The following is a 6,544-nucleotide window of genomic DNA, read 5'->3' as shown; positions in this document are numbered from 1 at the left end:
TGTTATTCCAATTCTTCTAGTCTTATAGACGTCTTCTGTCAAAAACTTAGCAAGTTTTCCAGCTTCCTCTTCATAACCCTGGCAGCAGTTGTGTCCAGCCCCGGTATAATTCCGCGCTGGTTAATTATTCACAGTTCTGACAGTATCAAAGGGCTCAGGTGGCAAGCGTTCACTTGACTCGGGTTATATAGCTGGGTGCAACTGCTGTTTTAAAACAGGAATACTGGCGGAGTTACACAATGAACACTTAAAATATTAGTTTGTTTATTCTTAAAGTTAATTTAAAGATAACATTCAAAGAGGTTCAAAAACTCCAGCACAACTGATTTGAATTACTCATACACATGCTGGGTGAACGGTACAGTACTGAAATATGAATTATTTTTCTGACAAGACAGTATATTTTCATGGCCATGACTTCTCCATGAAAAATCCCCCTTTACAATGCTTTTACCAAAATTAATATTGTAACGTTCTCAAAAACCAGACGTTTGTGATCTCAGTTTGTCCGTTTATTAGCACAGGCAAACGGGCCGTTAACTCTGGGGAGAGAGCTCTCGTACAACCCCTCACTTCCAGCCCCGTACAGTCACACACAACAACAAGGACCCCCCCCGCCCCTTCCTGCACAACCAAACATGTAACTTAAAGAAACAACAGCGTGCAGAGATAACCAACCTGACTGAACATAACATTTAACCATCGTTACACTGCCCCCCCAGCAATAAGTTCCTCGTCCCCGAGGGAACAACACTGTCTCTGAGGCGGGGGGGTAGTCTGCGTTCCCTCCTTGACCTCCTGAGCCCCCGGGGGGTACACAGTGCTTTCGGGCTTTGAGGTGGAGAGCTCGAGGGAGGGGAACGCAGCTCCGGCCGGGGGTCCCTCTGTGCAGGGTCATGGGGGCTCTGTACACGTCCCTCAGGGAAGGAGGGGAGGGACTGTCCTCTATAGGGGGCCATCCGGTCTCTGTGCAGCGCCACTTTCCTCCCTCTAGGAGGCAACTGCACCCTGTAAACAACTTCCCCCACTCGCTCCAGGACGCTGCAGGGCCCCACCCAGCTGCTATCCAGTTTAGGACACCGTCCTTTCTTTCTCTTTGGGCTGTAGACCCACACCAGCTCCCCAGCACGGAAGTGCCTCCCCTTAGTGGTGATGTCATAATTCCTCTTTTGGCGCAGGCCTGCCTTCGCCAGCTGCTCCCGGGCGTAGGAATGTGCAGAATCCAGCCGGTCCTGCAGCTTCCTTGCGTAGTCCCGGCCTGGTGGTGCCTCTGGCGCGTCCGGGGGCTTCCCAAAAGCCAACTCGGCAGGAGTTCTCAGCTCTCTCCCTAACATGAGCAGGGCAGGCGTACATTGGGTGGAGTCTTGCACTGCCGACCTGTAGGCCATGAGGATAAGGGGAAGATGGTAGTCCCAGTCCTGTTGGTGTTCTGAGGTAAGGATGGCTAGCTGCTGGGCTAGCGTCCTGTTAAACCTTTCCACCAGTCCATCGCTTTGGGGGTGAAGTGGGGTGGTGCGGGTCTTCTTAATCCCAAGGCGTTCACACATGGCAGCAAATACCTTGGACTCAAAGTTACGCCCCTGGTCACTGTGGAGGGTCTCTGCTGTTCCAAAGCGGCTGAACATCCCCTCCACTAATACATCAGCAACAGTCTCAGCCTCCTGATCTGGGATGGCATATGCTTCCGGCCACTTGGTGAAATAGTCCATGGCCACAAGGACATAACGGTTTCCTCTGTCTGTACGAGGAAATGGGCCCATGACGTCCACAGCTACTCGCTCCATTGGAGCTCCTGCTGGTTGCTGCTGAAGCTGAGCCCAGGACTGGTCCTGTGGCCCTTTGTGCGAGGAACATGCATCACAGCTGCGGCAAAAGTCTTCCACATCCCTCCGCTGCTGACCCCAGTAGTAGCCCTGGCGGAGGGTCTTGGAGACCCCAAAGTGGCCGGAGCCAGTGCTCCCATGGCAGGCTTCCAGCACAGCTGACCTCAACGACCTTGGCACCACAACCTGCCACCTCTCCTCCCCTGTGGCAGGATCCTTCCAGGCACGCCCAACACCCCTCCTTCAGCCTGAGAGCTGTAAACTTGGCCCACAGCCCCCTGGTACAGATGGAAAACCCAGTGACCTCATCCCAAAGGGGTCGCTCCTCCCTCTCCAGCCACTGCAGGACTGGCAGCAGGTCAGTGTCTTGTTCCTGCCGTGCCCTCCACTCCGCTGCATCCACCACCAGAAGAGCCCTGCAGGTGAGCTGCGTTGCGCCATCCATTGTTGTGAGTTCCCGCTCCGTCTCCTCTCGCTTCTCACAGTAACGGCAGCCAGCTGCAGCACACGGGCGGCGAGAGAGGCGTCTGCGTTAGAATGGTGCGCCCCTGCTCTGTGCTCCACAGTGAAATTGAAGGCTTGGAGCTCCTCCAGCCAGCGGGCCACCTGTCCCTCTGGCTCCCTGAAAGACATCAGCCACTGGAGGGCGGCATGATCAGTTCTGATAACGAATGAAGTGCCACACAGGTAGTACTTAAAGTGTCTCACCCCTGCCACCACGGCCAGCAGCTCTCGTCGTGTGTGACACAGTAGCGCCCGCTCACTCTTGTTCAGGACCCGGCTGAAGTACGCCACCACCTTCTCACCGTCTGGCCCAACCTGCGACAACACAGCTCCCAGCCCCACATTACTTGCGTCAGTGTCCAGGACAAAAGGCAGGGTGGGGTCAGGGGGGGCGAGGACCGGGGACTCTGTCAGCGATCTGCGGAGAGTGTTGAATGCCTGCCGACAGTCCTGGGTCCAGATGAAGTCACGGTCCTTCTGCAGCAGGCGGAAGAGTGGCGCAGATATAGAGGAAAAGCCCTTCACAAACCTCCTGTAATAAGACGCCAGTCCTAGGAAGCTTTTGAGCTGTTTCTGGTCCGCTGGTGTGGGCCACTCAGTAATGGTGTGAATTTTTTCCTCCAAAGTGCCGATGCCCTCCTGACCCAGCTTGTGGCCCAGAAACTCCACCTCCCTCCTCATGAAGTGGCACTTGTCGGGGTGCAGTTTCAGGCCTGCAGCCGCCACCCTCCCCAACACTTGTCTCAGGGAATCCAGGGCAGCATCAAAGGAGCTCCCGTGTACTAGAAGGTCATCCAGGTAGACCAGACACCGTTGCCGCGGGACACCAGCCAGCACACTGTCCATCAGCCTCTCAAAGGTAGCAGGAGCGTTACAAAGACCAAAGCTCAGGACTTTGAACTGCCATAGTCCCCTGTTGGTGCAGAAGGCTGTCTTCGGTCTGGACTCAGGGGACAGTGGCACCTGCCAGTAGCCACTCCGCAGGTCAAGAGTGGAGAACCAGGAGGATCCGGCTACCAAGTCGAGAGACTCGTCAATCCTGGGAAGGGGGTAAGAGTCCTTTTTTGTCACTTTGTTGAGTGGTCTGTAGTCCACACAGAAACGCATCCTTGGGCTGTTTTTCTTAGGCACCATCACCACAGCGGAGGCCCATGGGCTATCAGATGGCTCTATAATGCCCGCCTTCATCATTTCACCCAACTCTCTGTCAGCAGCCTCCTGATGAGCCACGGGCAGGCGGCGGGGGCGCACTTTAATAGGCTGGGCATCCCCGGTCTCAATGACGTGCTCTACCAAGTGTGTCAAGCCAACATCACTTTCTTTCAGGCAAAAATGTCCTAAACTCTCTTAGTACCTGCCATAGACTCTCTTGCTGCTGTGGAGTCAGCCCCTCACAGTTCTTTGACCAGATCCTCCTCACTGCTGAGAGCCTCTCCTCCTCCCCGCCTGCTGTTCTGCTGGCGGGTTCATGGGGTCTCCGAGGTGGAGGCGGATGCATGCGGCAGATGCTGGGCAGACCGGGAGGAATAAGCTGCACCTTCTTCCCATCAGGGAGTATGAGGAAGCCTTTGCCCAAGTCCAGTACACCACCAATGGCTCGCAAAAATCCAGCCCAAGGATGCAGGCATCCTGCACGTCAGCCACCCAGGCAGCATAAGGCACGCCGAGGTCCCCCACCTTAAACTGGAACACGCCCCTCCCTCTAATTGGGGCCAGATCCCCGGTCACAGTCTTAAGTCGCACATTAGTCGGTTGCACAGCAGCTCCGGTTGGGACGACATCGGGTCGGACCAGCGTTGCATTGGACCCCGTGTCCAGAAGGGCCATACAGGACACCCCCGCAATCATCACTGGAACATGGCAAAAGTCACCAACCTGGGTCCAGCCCACAGCGATGACCGCCCCGGGTGGAAATGGTGGTGGTGTGGGATGTCATTCTCCTGGCCGTGTACTCCCACCCACACGGGCCCGTGGGCGCTTCCCTGAACCGCTGCAAGCTTGGGGCACTGCCTGATGAGGTGTCCGACTTGTCCACATCCCCAGCAGCTCTGTGGTCGGCGGCGTGGGCCAGCCCGAGGGGAAGGCGACTGCAGAGAAGCCGTCTGAACCAAACTGCACGGGCCCGCCCGGCATCTCCATCTGCCCGCAGGTGCTGACATAGCCCTCACCACATGCGTGTCATCAGCGCCCCAGAGGATCCTGCAAGCATCTCCTCTCCAACGCTAGCTCCAGGGCCGCACTGAGCGTGGCGGTCGAGCAAGCTGAGTCTGCATACGGAGCTCTTTAGGGCTCAGGGCCTGCAGGAACTGGTCCCGAGCTAACTCCGCCTGTACTGATGGTGGCATGCTGTCATACGCCCTCCGGCAAAGACACTCGACTTCATGGGCCAAAATGCGAAGGGGCTCTCCTGGCAATCTGCGTCTGTTGTGGAACTCCGACCTCAGCAGCACCGGTTGGTTATACTGCCCGAAACGTCTCTGAAGTGCCCCAACCAGAGCATTATAATCTCCCCTTTGCTCGGTCAGTAGCAGCAGGCATGCAGCTGCATCCTCACACAGGCACAAAGCCAATTGGAGAGCTTTATGTTCCTCAGACCAGCCAGCTGCAACAGCTAACAGCTCAAACTGTGCAATAAACACTTCCCATGGCGTCTTGCCGCTGAACTTAGGCGTTTTTATGTTCGCGGCAGCTTGCTGGGCGCCGCCATGTTTGTTTACATCACGTGACGGCGCGCCAAGCGAGGACGACTCCCCCCCACCGGAATCGCGGCCACGGTGCGAAAATGTCCCGAGCCTAGTCAAAACCTGGAGAAAATCCAGCCTCAGCAGACAGCCGCAGCGCCGTTTCCCTCACTCTATGGGCAGGCGAGCGCGGACGAACCTCCCTCTCCTCCGTCTCCCTCTTAATCTTGTCCGGCAACATCCTCGTGTCTCGTGACGGTCAGCGTCGCCAGCAACAGGGTGTTGGGCGTTTTAGGTGGACGTTCGTCACTTCTGACACCAGTGTAACGTTCTCAAAAACCAGACGTTTGTGATCTCAGTTTGTCCGTTTATTAGCACAGGCAAACGGGCCGTTAACTCCGGGGAGAGAGCTCTCGTACAACCCCTCACTTCCAGCCCCGTACAGTCACACACAACAACAAGGACCCCCCCCCGCCCCTTCCTGCACAACCAAACATGTAACTTAAAGAAACAACAGCGTGCAGAGATAACCAACCTGACTGAACATAACATTTAACCATCGTTACAATATTATGCTGCAATTTACTGTGTCCGCTAAACTCACAGTATTCACAGTTTCACAGGTGATAGCTTTGCACAATAGTTGCAATCTCTTAAACAATGCATTTAAGACAGTCAGTTATGTTTTTGGCTACATGCTGGTATGTCCCAAACACCCCTGTTTAACTACAGTTGCAATCTACATTTTGGAAGTAGTTGCAAAACTAAGCAAAGACAAAAAAAAAGTCTATCATTATTAGACAGGAAGCCTCTTCAAGTACACTCACAAAAATTAACAACCTGTCTTATATGTTACAACTACAAAGCATGAATGTGATGATGGAATTTAATAGTAAAACAATGGGTTATTTATTTAGTACAAGGCAATCTAATCCAGTTTGTGTTTAATGGGAGAAACCATGCGTTTTGTTCCAGAAAGAAGGCAACAGAGTCGTGAACCACATGACCTGTAGTGCAGCAGATCATCTAGCTTCTCCATTTACGGGTTGCCACAGCAGCTCATCTCTTTCATTTTCTTCTGTCACACAAAGCCCTTGCATGTCTTCGTTCACTACATCCATGAACCCCCTCTGAGGTCTTCCTTTTTTCTCATGACTGGCAGCTCTATATTTAACATCTTTTTCTCAGTATATCCACTATCCCTCCTCCAATCCAGCCTCAGCCTTGTCTTCCAACTGCTCAACCTGAGCTACCCTTTTGATGTACTCCTTGTAAATCTTGTCAATCCTAGTCACTTGTGATGAAAATCTTAGCCGCTGGAATTCTATAGGCTCCACCCCTGCCTTTTTGCTAATGCCACCTTCACCAAACAGTACATCAAAGCAGGTCTGACTACCATGTAAACTTTCTCTTTCACTACTGCTCCCCTGACACTTGTCTCCATCCATTCCACCCTGTCTGTACTCTCTTCTTCACCTCTCTTGTACATTGTCCATTCCTTTGGATTGGCTTAAGGTATTTGAACTCATACACCTT

This window comes from Oreochromis aureus, linkage group 6 (assembly GCF_013358895.1).
Source record: "Oreochromis aureus strain Israel breed Guangdong linkage group 6, ZZ_aureus, whole genome shotgun sequence".
Taxonomy (NCBI): Eukaryota; Metazoa; Chordata; class Actinopteri; order Cichliformes; family Cichlidae; genus Oreochromis; species Oreochromis aureus.
This window is presented reverse-complemented; position numbering follows the sequence as displayed.